Source organism: Orbicella franksi, chromosome 1 (assembly GCF_964199315.1).
Source record: "Orbicella franksi chromosome 1, jaOrbFran1.1, whole genome shotgun sequence".
Taxonomy (NCBI): Eukaryota; Metazoa; Cnidaria; class Anthozoa; order Scleractinia; family Merulinidae; genus Orbicella; species Orbicella franksi.
Genome location: NC_138145.1, coordinates 12,959,725 through 12,976,074, shown reverse-complemented (window position 1 = coordinate 12,976,074; position 16,350 = coordinate 12,959,725). Strand labels below are relative to the sequence as shown.

The 16,350-nt window shown below is 42.0% G+C and overlaps 1 long non-coding RNA gene and 1 pseudogene across 2 annotated transcripts in view; one reads left to right on the top strand and one right to left on the bottom strand.

Annotated features, from left to right (window-relative positions):
• Window positions 1–16,350, top strand: part of LOC145491645 (uncharacterized) — a 59,365-nt gene that overhangs the window by 25,789 nt on the left and 17,226 nt on the right. The gene's annotated exons all lie outside the window — the stretch shown is intronic.
• On the bottom strand, window positions 5,664–15,279 carry LOC145491191 (short transient receptor potential channel 6-like; annotated as a pseudogene). The gene is made up of 8 exons (XR_014049788.1): window positions 14,129–15,279; window positions 11,963–12,260; window positions 10,443–10,948; window positions 9,537–9,732; window positions 8,710–8,868; window positions 8,014–8,079; window positions 6,659–6,850; window positions 5,664–6,100 (listed from the first exon to the last, which is right to left on the bottom strand). The product of XR_014049788.1 is annotated as a short transient receptor potential channel 6-like (transcript).

The window sequence follows — 16,350 nt, the reverse complement described above, 5'->3', positions numbered from 1 at the left end:
ACGACTCAAAAAGACACAGGAACACAGCTAAATAACAGTACATTTATTTTTATTGCTGATGAAGTGCTCGGGTTCCCTGTGGGTCAGCACTAAGATTGACTGACCAAAAAGAGTGGACCCCCCCCCCCACCCCTTACGACCACCCCGTTAATACGGATGTTACTAAAATGAGGAAGGGGAACGGGCAACGGGCAACGGGCAACGGGCAACGGGCAACGGGCAACGGGCAACGGGAAACCGGGAACTGGGAACGGGAGTCTGGGAACGAGTGTACAGCGGTAACCCGCCTGATAATTCAACAGAGCGGACAAAGGAAAAGAAACGGGAACAATTTGGGGAAATATGAGCAAGTGTTACGGTTGTAAACGTGAGTTTCTACCGGCTGTCCCCCAGATCATGTGCCCCATACGTTCTTGTTAGAGAGGTGTCCAATTGGTACTGGGATAATCAAAGCATGAAATGGCGCCTGGGGTGAAAATCGAATCAGTATTATCATAAGCTACGTCCCCAGTCGGTCTGGCCACAGTCGTTCTTAAATAAAATTTCAAGCCTTCTTCTCACTTTGTGCACGAGCCGTCATATCAATGTTTAAAAATAGCAATACGCATTAGATAGATAGATAGACAGACAGACAGACAGACAGACAGACAGACAGATAGATAGATAGATAGATAGATAGATAGATAGATAGATAGATAGATAGATAGATAGATAGATAGATAGATAGATAGATAATCTTTATTTATCCACGGTACAAAATTCGTCAGCTTTAAAAATACCTATAAAAATACCTAATACTAATATAATGAGAAATATTTAAATAAAAAGCTGCTTTCCACGAATGCCGTACCTTACAGTTCTTCTTTGAGTAGTCGTTTGAATTGCCCAAGGGACTCTGCTTCCCTTAAGTTACAAGGAAGACTGTTCCAGAGAATGGCGCCACTATAGCTAAAGCTATTTTTGTAATAGTCTGTGCGCGGTAATGGAACATTCATGATATCGAGGACAAGTGACATAACACATGACCATCGTTGAACGTGGGTCGTCCGCTGTCTTCGCATTCGGCAGTTAGCATGGCGGCCTTTCGATGATCGGCAAGTCATCTGGCAAATCAGGTGAGCAGCAGATAAATAGCCTGTAGTCTGGCCGCTTTGTTAAAGACAAAATATATGAAGAACCGAGCAAGGAATATTCCACAATAATGCTTATGTTGGTGAAAGATGACCGCGGCAAAGCGACTGCGTGACACTCGGTATGTTTTTAGATGACATATTGTCACGTATCAGACTAAAAACTTGCCTGCGAACAGGCTCCCGGCGAGGACGGAAAAACAAATTCGACGAGAGCGAAACAGAAGAATTCGGAGAGCGAACCGATCGGGCCGGGGACCTAGTCTGCAGTCCGCAGTCTGCATTTCGTACCTAGTCTGCAGTCTGCATCTTGTAGTGACCGATTGGGGTAGCATGTGATAATACCGATTCGATTTTCTCCCCAGGCGCTATTTCATGTTTTGCTTATCCCAGTACCATATCGGACTCTGGGGCATAGCCGGTAGAAACTCTCGTTTACAACCTTAACACTCCCTCACATTTCCCCAAATTGTTCCTTTTCTTTTCCTTTGTCCGCCATGTTGAATTCTTAGGCGGTTTCCCACTGTACACTCGTTCCCAGACCTCCCTTCCCGGTTCCCGGTTCCCCGTTCCCAGTTTTAGTAACATCCCGTCAACACGGTCACCTTGTTATCACGGCCACTTTATTTTGGCCTGAAAAAAAGCTCAGTCAGTCATTTTCTTATTTAAAGAACCCCTTTAACTCTTCCCTTGCCGCGACTTTCGCGGGAAATAATTAAAAACCCAGTGGTCGTCAAAAATAATCTTTTCTCACTAGAAATTTAGCTCGGAACATAGACAAATTTATATTTGTTTGAATCGTCGACAAAATGACCTTTTCCGGATATTTTTTCCTTCGGGGTCAACAAAAATCTCTGATTACAAAATCACGCCGAACCCAAATGTTGCAAAAAAATCTCTTCAAAACCCTGACTTCGAAGCGATGTATCACTTTAGTACGGAGCCCTGTTAGTGCCATACGCGCGCGCGTACAGCATCATATTTTGCGATGTATCCTTTTTTCATTCTGGCGAACACTTTCTTACCTTTGGCGCGACTCTGTTTTTCTGGCGCGACATTTTTTTTTGCTGGCGCGACTTTTTTGTTGCTGGCGCGACTTTTTTGCTGGCCCGACTTGTTGCTCTGGCGCTCATTTGTAGACCGCTGCTAGATTTATTGCGGGCTCAAAGTACGAACATGTGTGGTTGAGCGTCTGGTTGAGCAAGATGGCTGACTCTACTGACAACGATCTAGATTTAATAGACCAATTTCGATATCTTAAAATTCAGTCTAAAACAATAGACCTCAGTGCGAGGCTCTGGGGAATAACAACAGGGTTTGTGGGCTTTATTCCTCAGAGCCTCGTGCTGAGGTCTATTGCTTATGACTGAATTTTAATATATCGAAATATATTGGTCTATTTAGTTCTGAATATTGCCGTATTCGTAAACTAATTGGGAGAATCAATAGAGGGAAGGTAGCTAGTTTTATTTTTTGCCTTTTTCTGTGTTTACACTTTAAATTATCCGTAGAAAAACACAAAACCATGCCATGAAATGCGACACCTCGAAAACCATAACAGGCAGAACAAGCTTGATTCTGACCTTATTTTACGCCCACAAGAAACTTCAAGTATAGCAATACTCTTTATAAATATCTAGTCCTGTATTAAGTCAAAAATTAAGCAAAAAATCGTTTTCAAGAACAAGTCTCAACCGTGTTATCATTTATTGGCGCTAGGTCTTTTCAACCTTGCGGGAGGAGCCGCTGTCCTTAATCACTTATTACTTAACAAGCAAATCAACATGGCGGATAAAGACCTCCGTAATCGTATGATTGATTAATGCTATGATTAATCATATCATCTGGGCTTCAATTATAAGGAAATCATCGATTGCCTCTTTACTTCTAAGTTTACGTCAGAACCACAAGAGAATACAGCGGAATACAAGAGAACACGGGAATACAAGAAAACCAAGGGAAATACAAGAGAATACAGGGGAATACAAGAGAATACAGCGGAACACAGAGTAATATATAGGGGAATGCAAAAGAATACAGAGGAATATATAGGGAAATACAAGAGAAAATATAAGGAGGAATGCAGGGAAGCACAGGGAATATGAGAGAAGTAACAAGAAGTTCTAAATACACTATAATAAAGGATACATGAAGTACTTACCGAGAAAAATATCGCGCCAGCAACAAAAAGTCGGGCCAGAAAAAAAAGTCGCGCCAGCAATAAAAAGTCGCGCCAGCGAAAAAAATGTCGCGCCAGCAAAAAATAGTCCCGCCAAAGGTAAGAAAGTGTTCGCCAGAATGAAAAAAGGATACATCCCCCAATATGATGCTGTACACGTGCGTGTATGGCACTAACAGGGCTCCGTACCTCGTTTGGGTATTGAGCGCGAGTGGCGCGGGCGCGCGCGTGAGCGGCGAAGCCGCGAGAAAGTGAGCCTGCTCTGATCTCTGCAAATTTTTCACTTCCACCTCTAAACCACAGGAATGAAATAATCCAATTAAAAACCACCGGAAATATGTAGTTTGACAGCAACGTTGACAGTTCGTTGACAAAATTGGACAAGATTTGCAAAAGGAAACAATGGGCCTTAAAGTGGGTAAAAGTACATATTTACTGAATGCCATATTTACATGACTTTTACAACAAGCAAAATGAAAACAATAGTAGCAAACCTTTTCCCAATCCATATCTCGACTGTGTGGCTTTCATCAACAACAATGCCACAAATATTCTTGATGTGAAGTATATATGAAATAATTCATATTTGAACTGCGGTTGTAGATGAAAGTGAAGAATGATCCTCGCAGTAAATTTTCCAATTGCTTACATTGCTTAGCCCTAAAGTCCAAACTGGCCATCCAACACTTTGGTGTCACAAGGTTCAAAACTGTATGAATAGACTCCATCTTAAAATGTGAGTTTTCAACAAAACTATTTAACTTTTTTAAATTATGAATGACTCGCACACTACCATCTTTCTTGGGAACTGAGAATATAGGAGATATAAACTCTCCTAACTCATGCTGACATGGGACAATGACTTCCTTTTCTTGCAGTGAGCAAATTTCTGCTTCGACAAGGGCAACATGGCCTTTACAGACAGAGTTGGGAGAATATGATAGCTGAATAGGATAGGAAGAAAATTCAATTGTTTCATCAGCAATTGTACGCAAGATATGAGGATCTGTGGTCAATTGCATCCATTTCGCATAAAATAAGGATACCTGGCCAGCTCTAAAGGACAGAACTTTCAGCCTTAGAAAAGGTATTAGATGATCTTTAACATAACTAGGAAAATTACTTATCAAAGTTTTTAAAACCTCTAAGTCTTGGTGAACTTTTTCTTGAATGAGGCTGAGCCCTGAGTTGCTGTTGATTTTGTCTTCTACACCGAAGACTGAAATCTGAAATTCCTATGAAAGCCACTCTGCTTACACCGGAAATTGCTGACACGGTCCTGGAAGAAAAAGCTAAGAAAACAGCCAAGTCTCAACTGTATTACAACAGAACTGCCAAAGATCTTAGTGTTTTAAAACCTGGCGATACGGTTACCATCAAGCCTGAAGGACTAACCAAAGGACAAAACTGGAGAAAAGGACTTAATGTTCAGAACCATCCATTTCATTCATACGATGTTGAAGTGGATGGCAAACTCCTCAGAAGAAACCATGTACACCTCAAACCCGCAGGGAAGCCGCCCAATCTGGAGAAGACACAATCTGCCCAAAATCCAAAAGCTGATGTCAAAGTCCGTTCCTCGGAAACCAAAAAGTCTAGTTCAAATCCTGTACCTAGTTCTACAAAACGTAAATCCGAGCCCACTAAGCCTGTTAAGTTCGCTAAGAAGACGGAACTCAGTAGTTGTTGCACAACGGACACGTTCAGGACGTTTAGTTAAAGTACCAGCAAGATACTCTTCATAGTCTGTTAACGTAAAATTGTTCATTTTACTAGGGGGAAGGTGTTAGAGGATTGGACACCAGTCTAGAGTATTATGGGATGTAGAGAGAGAGTACACGAGGTGGAGATTAAACGTCGAGTTAGCTTATGTGTCGTCGTCTCTTCCACGTAATAAAAGCTGTCATTGTATTAAGCTTTTTTTAACATCATTATTTAAGTAATGACGTGCTTGGCAGCCATTATAGTGGCCCATAATAGTTGTGTTCGGCACTGTCATATTTTTGCCCCAGAACGCAACACAGATCTCGACTAGGGCTCGAACCCAGACCGCTTGATCTGGAGCCAAACGTACTTCCCATTCGGCCACCACGCCTCCCGTGTTATGCATAAAAATGTTTGTAATAACTCCATTCGCCCGTCGCAACAATGCTGAAGAAACCGTTTGGCAGACATACAACAAATCTAGAGCTTATCGTAAAAATGCTAACAGCGTTTGATAATGCAGCCTTAGGGTAAAAAAAAAAAAAAAAATGAAAAAAGAAGTTAAGAGTAATTTTTTGAGTAGTTTTTTCTAGGTATATATTTATTATTACTTTTAACTTATCTTTTATGTTATCATTACTGCTTATTTGTATACCCTGAATGAGACACAATGGCTATCTATCAAAGTAAAAAATAAAACGGTCTATTGTAGAGCTGCTTATGTTAATCTTCTCTCCATTTCAGAATACGTCGGTTTCATTGGGAATGTTTTGTTTTCTCGCTTATCCTACTACTGTACACAGCTTAGGTTCTCACTTTCGTAACGAGGCTAAAATGAGTACTTTTTGAGCTTTGATCTTCCAGAAATCGAAATGAATTGCTTGGAGACTGGAGAGAATAATAACAGAGTACGTCGAAGTGAAATAGGACCGCGTACGTACGCCTGATCAATACACAATGCTAACACACTTGATAAAATGAAGAAACTTGTGGATCTGTTGATGTTAAGTGCTCATAGCATCGTGCCGCTATCCAGACGCGAGTGAGTCTCACTCTGTTTATCCTGTACTCCTACTTTGTTTTCTCCCTGAATGATGATAAAAAGAGAGAGGTACAGAGATTAGTTAACTCTTCACAAATTGCCTTCGACACGAATACCTACTAAAAGCTGACCAAGGTTCGAATCAGAGCGTTTGAAAAAGGAAACAGAAGTCATCTCGCCATCTAAGCGTAAGTAATACCGGCAACAGTGGGTTTACCTTCGCGAAGAACCCTCCAAACCGACCGCAATCATCCTGTCAATATCATTTCTGCTATGCTCTGCTCTGTTACGTCCCGCACAGTTCTGTTCTATTCTATCTTTAGGATCAACACCTCCTTTCAGTGGACACCTTTCTAGAGCAGACATTACCGTGATAAGGACACCTTTCTAGTGTCCATATTAGACAGGTGTCCGCATTAGACTGTCGACACTTCTCTAATAATAATTTAGATATCTCCCTGATGGACACTGTTCTCAGTAAAGCAGACAATTCTTCCATGGAAACACTTCGCTAATGCGGACACATCTCTAGTTTGGAGACCTCTTTAATGTAATCTCACATAAGAGTATGATGGGACTAAACATAGACCTCTCATCACTCACCTTTGTTTGTCTCTTAATTGCATCAGCAGCATGTTTGCTCTCCTCACGTCTTCTCAATACATCTTGTAACCGAGTTATCAGATCTTTCAATTCCTGCTCGTCCAATCTCTCTGGAGGAGCGACAGACTGGTTTCTTGTCTTTTCCAAAGAGAGAAGATAGCGCTGGATCAAACGCTTCATCACAACGCAGCGCTGAATTAAAAAATATAAAATATAAAAGCAACAAATTAAAAAACAATCAAGGACACAAAACTGGCGGAGAAAGTGAAGGAAGTGGCCGAGTGAATTAAGCGTTTAACGTAAGTCTCGAGGTCCACAAGCCGGATTTGTTCCGAGTATTCCCCAGTTCAACTCCTCAACCGCGCCATATACATAATCAACACACCAATTGCCCACCGTTCGGAATTATTGAAAACGTTTCAGTTCTATCCTACCAATTTGAACATTTGTTTGAGTACAGTGTCCTCAATGAGTACAGCAGTGCAAAAACAGTGCTTTATTTATTTTTCTGTTTAATTGTAAAAACTAGGCCTTAGAAACTCTAATCAGGTGTACCATGCAGTCGAATCTATTGAGATCATTCAAATGACTTGCTGCACACCTGGCTGTACGTAATCGTTGTATTAGTTTCTTTTTTCAAAATTCTCCAGGCGAACAAGGTATACGAATTTGTCAAGACAAATGATCAATTTCTGGACTTTCCGTTTCTCTAGGCGTCCCTTAGGTGTGAAGTAAATGTGTCACATGAGATTCCGTTCTTGTACTCTACCAAAGAAACGCACCCTAGTCACCCATGAACGGTAGATTTGACACAAGTTCCAGACAGTCTCAGCTAGATCGGTGAAGATACACCGAGTGGCGGTTATGGCCACACAGGAACACTAGATTCTCTAAGTACAGTTGACCCTAATTACCTCAAACGTGATTATCGCGAATTCCCCACAACCTCGAACTCTAATAATTTTCCGTTGGTTACACTTTTCAGGGGACACCTTCTAAAAGACGACGCATAGATTCCGGCCCGGAGCTGCTCCCTGACCGTAATAATCGTTGTATTTTCTCACTGGGAGCTCTCATTCCCAAACGCCCCAAGCTAGAATATGTTATAGGACCAATCGAGCCCGGAGACGGAAACAGACAGTAGCTAAGAAAGACACAAGTCATAACTGCGGGGAGGAGCTCGAGAGAGGGCACTAAGCGGAAGTTGGAAGGCTTTTTTTAACGTAGAGGAGAATAAATAAGATTAACACACTCCCAGATACAAGGAGATAAATAATTCACTTCAATTCTAGCGAGGGAGAGAGTCAGTCACGGTAGGCATGTGCGTGACATCCTAATTGAGAATAGTCACTTACCCTCTGTATGTCGACCTTATCTCTTAGTCTTGATGCTGATTCATCTCGACCGGCACAGCATTCGCGCTAAAAAAAGCAAAGCAAAGCAGTTGACATGAAAACTGGCCAGTAACAAAGGTATATCATCGTTACAATAACCCTTTTGACTAAATTATCAGTTGGGAGTAAAACGAATCGACACTTTTGTAATAGCAGTCTCTCATTGTCATACAATACTTCTCGTGATATCAAAGTGTGACAGTACAAGGAATGACTTTGTGTCGAACGTCAGTAAAACACAGTTCAGCGATCGTAAATACAGGCATCAAATGGCAAAGTTTTTATTGTTATAAAACTAAAGATAGGTAAAGTCTGCATACGAGCCACGTGGCCCATCAGGCTAGAGCTTATCCCAGTTTCTGTAGCATGAAGTGACGAGGAGTATTTCTACTCCCCCCTGGATGGGATGCTAATCCATCGCAGGGTTACCCCCAGCATTAAGTTCGCTGGTACCCATTTATACATCTGGATGGAGAGAGGCACTGTGAGAGTAAAGTGTCTTGCCCAAGAACACAACGCAATTTCCCGGCCAGGGCTCGAACCCAGACCGCTTGATCCGGAGACGAGCGCACTAACCATGAGGCCACCGCGCCTCCCAGAAACGAAGACAACCTCCATACAACTTCCTGATGCCTCCTAGCGAGCAAGCTAACTCACCACACAGCTCGCGGGATCAGCGCACAGTCTTCTACAAAGATGAAATACCAATTTTGGGGGGGGAATGAGGTTGAATGGGGGCGGCATTACGTTGCCCTCATCAAGATAAGGCATCCACATCCGGGTTCTAGAGAATTTCCACTGAATATCCGCGTCGTCCTTTGGGAACAAACATTGAATACACTGAATTAAAAACCGGCCGTCAAATTTAAAACTCTAACGAACTTAAAGAACTTAAAACTGGGAATTCTTAAGCGCCGTCTTTATCACGTTTTAAGTTCTTAAAAACGCCCACTTCCACTTTTCCGTGCTTGGGCGAGCCCCATATGCATAGTAGCTGACTCTATCCTCTCCTCTTAAACCGTACAATTCCGAAAGTAGCGACCCCCAAAGAAATTGGAGTTAAATTTCACGATTGCTAGCACATCGCTAACGTAATGACCATCAAATCAAATGCAACTTGACTTGTAGTGAGACACAGTGGAAACAAAAGATACAACAAGCTGCACTAAAATAACACGATGTTGTTTTTCTTGATGATGATTATCATTCCAAAGAAAATGATTTACTTTGCTTTGATACTATACAAAAAAAATGTAATGGAAATGATTTTTTTCTCGTCGTTCTCTTTTTGTATTATCGTGTTTACACATTTTATCAGTCAAAGATGGATCGGTCCACATATGGTGCAGGTTTTTGCCACCCAAAAGTAGCGACTCCCAAAGCAGAGGGCCTCCCCGAAAGCAGCGGTAGAAGACTGCTTCAAATCTAGAGTGAGGATAGATGTTATTTTCGGACCTTTAGCCGGGGTAACACGGTCAACTCACCGCGACTCTCTGATAAGAGTTCGCCATCATGGCAATCAGCATATTGATGGCGACAAGAATAGACAGAATACTGTACAGTCCCAGCAGTATTTCACCAGTGTACTGAGTGATAACGAAGTTCCTCTCCGTGCTTAATTCCGACAGCTCTGACATTCCAAACAAATCCCAGAATAAGAACCTCAGGCTTCCTCCAAACCTGTAAAATGCAAAGTTTAGCGTTACGTACATATATGGTTTATCTCTCCATCTTAACGTTAGGAAAGCAAAATTCAGATCAAGCGTGAGGTCAAGATGGCTGAATATTGGCCGCGTTCTTGTTTTTGCAAGTTCATGGTCCGAGACAGAGTTGAAATCCATAAGCAGGTAAAAACCGGACGAGGCCAATATTCACTCATCTTGACCGGACAACCTTGGTCAATAACGGATTTATTACATGGGATAAAAAACACCAAAAATATGATATCCGCGCTCGGGTCAGCGCGTAATCCCGACCGCACAGGATAGCGCCATCTTGCCCGCTGCTGTATTCCGCAAAAAGAGTTTGTTCTTTCTGCTAGCCTCTTCCAGGCGTTGAGTTAGTTGGAGTGCAGCACGAAAAACGGCGCCTGAAAAAACGCCCGGAGAGGCTATCTTTCTGCCAGACAATAACTCCTTTGTAGACCCGGTTTGTTCGGTCAAGATGGCCGGATATTGGCCTCGTTGCTTCTTGCGTGTTTATGGATCTCCACTCCCTTTCTGTCCATAAACGTACCAAAAAAAAGAACTTGGCCAATATCAAGTCATCTTGACAACACATGCATGTGGCACCCCAATCCATGCGAGTCATTTGAATTAACTTTGCGACAGGGTTATTTGTGAATTATTACTAATATCAGGGTAGGAAATATCTGTTGATGAAGTACTTACTGGGCAAATTCGTGTTCAGTCGTATTCCCAATAAAGACTTCCCTGGCTTGAACATACCGAGAGTACACTTTCCTCTCCGCCCAACCGAACGCAAGAAACAGCAGCAAAAACAAGAACAGAAACTTCGCAATATCCCGAAACATCTTCACAAGTGACAGCTGCAGCGGACCCAGAACAGAGTTCACTTGGAATGAATTGGACGCACTGATGAAGCTCAAGACCAAACCGATGGAAAAGAACGCATTGGACAAAAGAATGAAGCGGTAGGCGGACTCTTTCGCACTAATACACTAATGCTTCACGGACAGGTATTTCAGAGGTCCCCTTGCCCTCCACAGACAGGAAAAATCCAGCAAGCCAGAAGAGTCCAGAGATGACAAACATTCCCAGCATGAAAAGCGTGACGAAGTTCCAGTATCGCGAAAAGTAGCGCTCTTTACCCTGACGGAAAGCTTCTTTTGCCTCTTGGAACAGCAAACCAGCAATCCACAGCGCTATAAGGACATCTACCAAGTAAAACAGCGTCAAATTCCACGAAGAATGGCGGCACACTTTATTAATTTACACACAGTCTTATACCCCGGTGAAACAATTTTACGTATGTAATTTCCCAAACCGAAAGGAGGGAAGTTCCGTTTGTTATCTCAGTCCCGCTGTACGTCGAGGCGGCGTGGCCTAGTAGTTAAGACGCTGGATGTTTCACCCGGGTTCCCGGGTTCTAATCGTTTTCCCTGCCACTAGATGGATTTGTGTTCGGTGGTCCCGAATTCAACTCCTCCACGTCTTGTAAATAGCCAGCTGGTCAGACTCCAACCAGTTGGGATTTTAGACAAGCTTTCATTTCTATTTACCATATCTGTTTCGTCATTTATTGGGTGCTAAATACCATGACGCTTAAATAAACTGATTTATTTGTTACGTTATTGGAATTCTTGACTTTCGTTTGTAAACTTGCGCTTTTAAAGTAACACGTGTTTTTTGTTCTGCCCCATCCCATCCCTCCTCCCCTTTCCGTCCTTTAAACGACAGCTGAAGATTGGTTTAATTGAAAAAGGTCTTAGATTTTTTTTTGTGGAAATTTTAAGGTTGGTTTGCATATCAAATTGGTAAGGATTGTTAAGACAATTTAGGCTAACCGTAGTGCCATTTCGTCATTTCGTATTTAAATACGCCTGCTGCTCGCTAATTGCGGCAATTTTCTAATTCTAGTTTTCTCAGGACCCAGGGATGCCTTGTCGCTTCTCGCTGGAAAAATCTCAGGGGAAAAATAGCGCGGACTGTTCGCAATTTAGACTGCATCTTGTCTTATTTCCATTAACGACTCAACTTTTTAGTTTGTTATTATGGCAACCAGAAAACGTTGTGACTTCAAATTCTGGCGAGCCTGCAAGCGGCGAAACGCACTTGATAAGAGGGAGAAAACTTTCACGCAAGAACATACTATTCATCTCAAAAAGAAATTGGCTTGTAACAGAAAACAACAAAGTGACAGAGGTAAAGGTAAGTGAAAACGTACTTACCGAAGATTTGAAACTGAAGCACATCATAAAATTTGTCTTGAACCGAAGAAAAAATGAGCAGCATAAGAAACACGCAGAATGACCCCGTGTGACTCGTGAACTTCAAGATTGGTCTCTGTAGGAGCTTGCTGATCCGGCTGTTGGGTAAGAAGAAATAACATAGGGCTAATAATGGCCCCGAAACTGTCAACAGCAAGCCCAACATCAGCTTGGCCAGGAAGCCAGAATCTTCCCATCCTCCTAATCTGTCGTATAGAACTGAGTTCAACATGAGCTGGCTGTAGGGGTGAGCTACAAACTGCGAACAAACAACAGAGTATGTTTGTGAGCACAAAGCATCACTGGGGACACGTGACTGCAGATTGTGCTTACAGGTGACGGTGATCCGTTTTGTGGTTGTTATTCGTGTCGTCACGATGGGTCATCATGCAACGCTTACACATGCTTAGGGACGGACCATTATTTTTTTTTGGAGTGGGGGAGGGTTTTGGGCAATTTCCAAAAAAAGTTCCTGCACAACAAAAACAGCTGAAAAAAATTCTTGCAAGGAGAGCCACCGAAAAAAAAAAAACAATCTAGCAGGTGCTTTCTACTATCCAGGTCCTGTGTTTGGTTTCAAAAAATTTCATGCACAAGCTATTGCCCAAAAGAAAGTGTCATGCACAACCTAACAGTGAGAAAAAAAATTTCATACCCCCGAAAATTGTCAAAGCCCACCTCCTCAAAATATAATGGTCTATCCCTTAGTAGAGTATAGTGGCAATGTGTGACAACAGAAACTGCAATGTAGCATAATATACTTCATTGGCGCAAGGAGCTATGGGTATTTTGCAAAGACTTGTGGGATTGGTGAGGGACCTCCTCTGGAAGCATCCCATGACTGACAAAATGAAGCGGAAATATGAACTTCCATCAAAATTGAATAGAAGGGATACAAGGTTGTGATCTTAAAATCCACACAAGTTTTACATGCAACTCCAAGTTTTTAGGTTCATTCTTTGGACAGTGACAACAAAAAAATGGATTTTTTTAACAGACATAAACACTTTTCAAATATTCACTTTCTTGCTTTGAAAAACAGCATTTACCAAAGATATGAGTTTTATGTATTTAGCTATAGGTCAATAGGCAACTGGAGTGAACATCATGGCCACAGTTCAGTGTAATAAATACCACGAGCATGTTCTTCCCCAGTCCTCTCAAATGAGAAAATGTTATCCTTCCCACAGTCCTTCAAGCACCTAACAAGCACCTTACAATTTACAACTGGAGTAAAGTCAGGTAGAACCATGACTGATATGAGAGGTATTTGTCCAGCTCTAGGGTTGCAGACTCAAAGCCATGATTCTACTGTTTATGGGTAGACAGACACCTCTTTACAACAGTCATGGTTGGATAGAAGTCTGCATGTAAAGCCAAGTGACCTATCAGGTCAGCACTAATCTCTGGTTGCTGTTGCAAACACTATTTTTTTCCTAAGAAAAATTGTATTAACTCACATTTTGTTTTATTTAATTAGTTTTGCTTTGGATAGAAAAAATTTTGAATAACAGCTTTTTGAGACCAAATGATTGCATTGTTTGGCACTATTGTCACGAAAATATTTGATTGCAGAATTGTTTATAGTTTCGCTGTCAAATTCATCCAAAACTAAAGAAAAATAACTGTCTGGGATTTTAGTTGAGCTTAGAAATTAAAATTACAGTATTTCAGTGGAACTGAATTACAAACCCCGTAATTGAAGTGAGAATAGGTTTTGCAATAAAGTTATTATCGATTGTGCATATTATTTACAAGGTTAACTAAAGCGTGACTAGCTAGAGTTGTCCTGGGTAGTAAGGTAACCCTACCTGAAACATTTCGCTTGTAAATGCGGGCTATCTTTGACCCGCTGGGTAGGGTCACCCTAGCACTAGGGTTACCTTACCTGTCTGTAAACGGGGCATTAGGCATGCAGAAAGTGACGATTAACACCCTGAGGTGCTTGCATCTTGTTACCATGGTGATGCAACCATTTAACAAACATCTTTGTTAAAAGTTCTCCTAATAAAACATCCTTTTTTTTTTAACAAAGGCCTTCACCTTGTTTGAGTAGCTCTTTAAAAAGCCACTATCAATCACAGGACATTTCGCGCGGTTAAGTTTTTTAAAAATAGTTTACCCTACCTTTTCATTCCTATTTGCAATGGCTAAATTCAGCACGCTCAACTTTTGGGCCTCTTTTCCTCCTCTAACCTCCACGTACTCTAACTGATCAATACCTGGCACATTCATCACACAAGCAATTTCTTCCATCGATCGGCACTTTGCGAGAAGCGAAACCGCGAACTCCTCGCATCCATCCGACAGCTTCTTGTAATCGTTCTTGAATTCATACTCAGTCTCCACCAGACTCTCTAACTTCCGATTTAAAAAGAACGCTCGGATGATTGGGTCTTTCGATGATCTTATGTCTCGTTCTTCGTCGGATTTCTCGCTGGAGTTCTCGAGTAAGTAAGACATGCACAAGAAAACAGGGCTTGCAAGCGCTCGGTAGCTATGCAAACGATAAAGCGAAGTCCCCAATCGCTTTCCGAAGCTCTCGCATTCACTGCCATCACAAGATCTATTGTGGAATGACGGTTCTTCAATCTTATATCCCCTCTTTAGCAAAAGCTCCACTATTTCTCGGTTACCATTGTGCGAAGCCAGCATCAAAGGCGAAATGAATTTTCTGTACTGAGCTTTGCTTGTCTGTTGTGAAAACTGAGAAACATTGCTTGAACTTGCACCCTGAGGCTCGGTATCGCTCACGAACTCGAGCAATGCCTTCACCCAGTCGACCGACCCATTTGCAACAGCTTGTAGTAATGTCGTGCCGACTTCGGCTCCCTTTTCGAGCAGAAATTTTGCGATATCATGGCGGTCGTTGTTCACCGCTAGCTGCAGTGCGGTTTCCCCCGACAAGTTGACACAGTTTACATCAACATGTTTCTCCTGCACGTACGAACGAACCTCGTGTGTGCGCCCTTCACGAACTGCATCAAGAAATCCACGCTGCTCCTCGCTTAGAGCAATGTCTCCACTAGAAAGTGAATCTGTTAAATCTTCAAGCGTTACTGCAGTTAATAGTGGTTCGTAAACGTTCTCCATACTCAAGAGTCGTGGATTGAAGAGTGTTAAATACCGTTGATTGAAGAGTCCCGCTTTTCAGTATCGATACAGTCACACATACATGACCGACAGCAGTGATTTGTGTTCGTCCGTCATGCAGCGCTGAATGAAGCGAAGGAGGTTCACATTTCCGAATATTATCTCGTCTGCCGCATTGTAATTATGACGCTTAACGCTCCGATCACGTCTCAAGTTTCGAGTAACGTCGTTAACTATTAACTCAGAGTTAATAGTTAACGACCTGAGACGCGTAATCGAAGCGTCATAATTACAATGCGGCAAACGAGATAATATTCGGAATTAATGTAAACCGCCTTCGCTTCATTCAAATCCCTTCTACACGACTAAAAAAGACACAGGTACATAGCATGACATGGTAAATAACAGTACCTTTATTTTTATTGCTGATAGTGTTCGGGTCCCCTGTGGGTCAGCACTAGGATTGACTGGCTAAAACCGGTGGAACCCCGCCTTACGACCACCCCGTTAATACGGTCACCTTGTTATCACAGCCACTTTATTTTGGTCTGAAAAAAAGCTCAGTCAGTCATTTTCTTATTTACAGAACCCCTTTAAAACGGCCAGATTTTTGGGCCCGTCTGTGACCGGATTAACGGGGTTCCACCGTATTTGATTACAATAGGTCGAATATTATTGGTTATTGCCAAACCAAAAAAGAGTTTGGCATGGGCGAACAAAACATAGGATATTCACCTTGATGTGATTCTTTTGTTTCATTCCCATAAGCCCCGGAGCCAAGTTACGATTTATCCAAATTGACCTATTTCAACTAACCTTTGAATCTAAGGGCCTTTTGGTAAGTTACTTTATTTAATTTAATTTTTTCTTTATTTAAACAAGTTACGTTTGATTCTGTGCCAGGGGCCACACTGAAGTGTCGATTTTCCATAGCAACCGTCCTAACCTGCGATCAGCCGTTCTCTTTCTCCCTTATCCCGTTCGCCAAAAAAGGAACGCCTGATCGCAAGTGACATCGTCCAACTCCTCCTCCAGCTCCTCAGTTGAACCCCAGAACATTACCATATGAATGGTCTCGTTTTGACCCAGAAGCAAAAGGCAACTCGAAAATGGGCTATTCATATCCCAGTCATGCCATATTCATTGAAATGCCACTGCATCCTATGAGCGACTGAAAGAGATCAAACACAAAACTGATATCTAATGAATAGACCAATTTCGATATATTAAAATACAGCCTAAGACAATGGACTTCA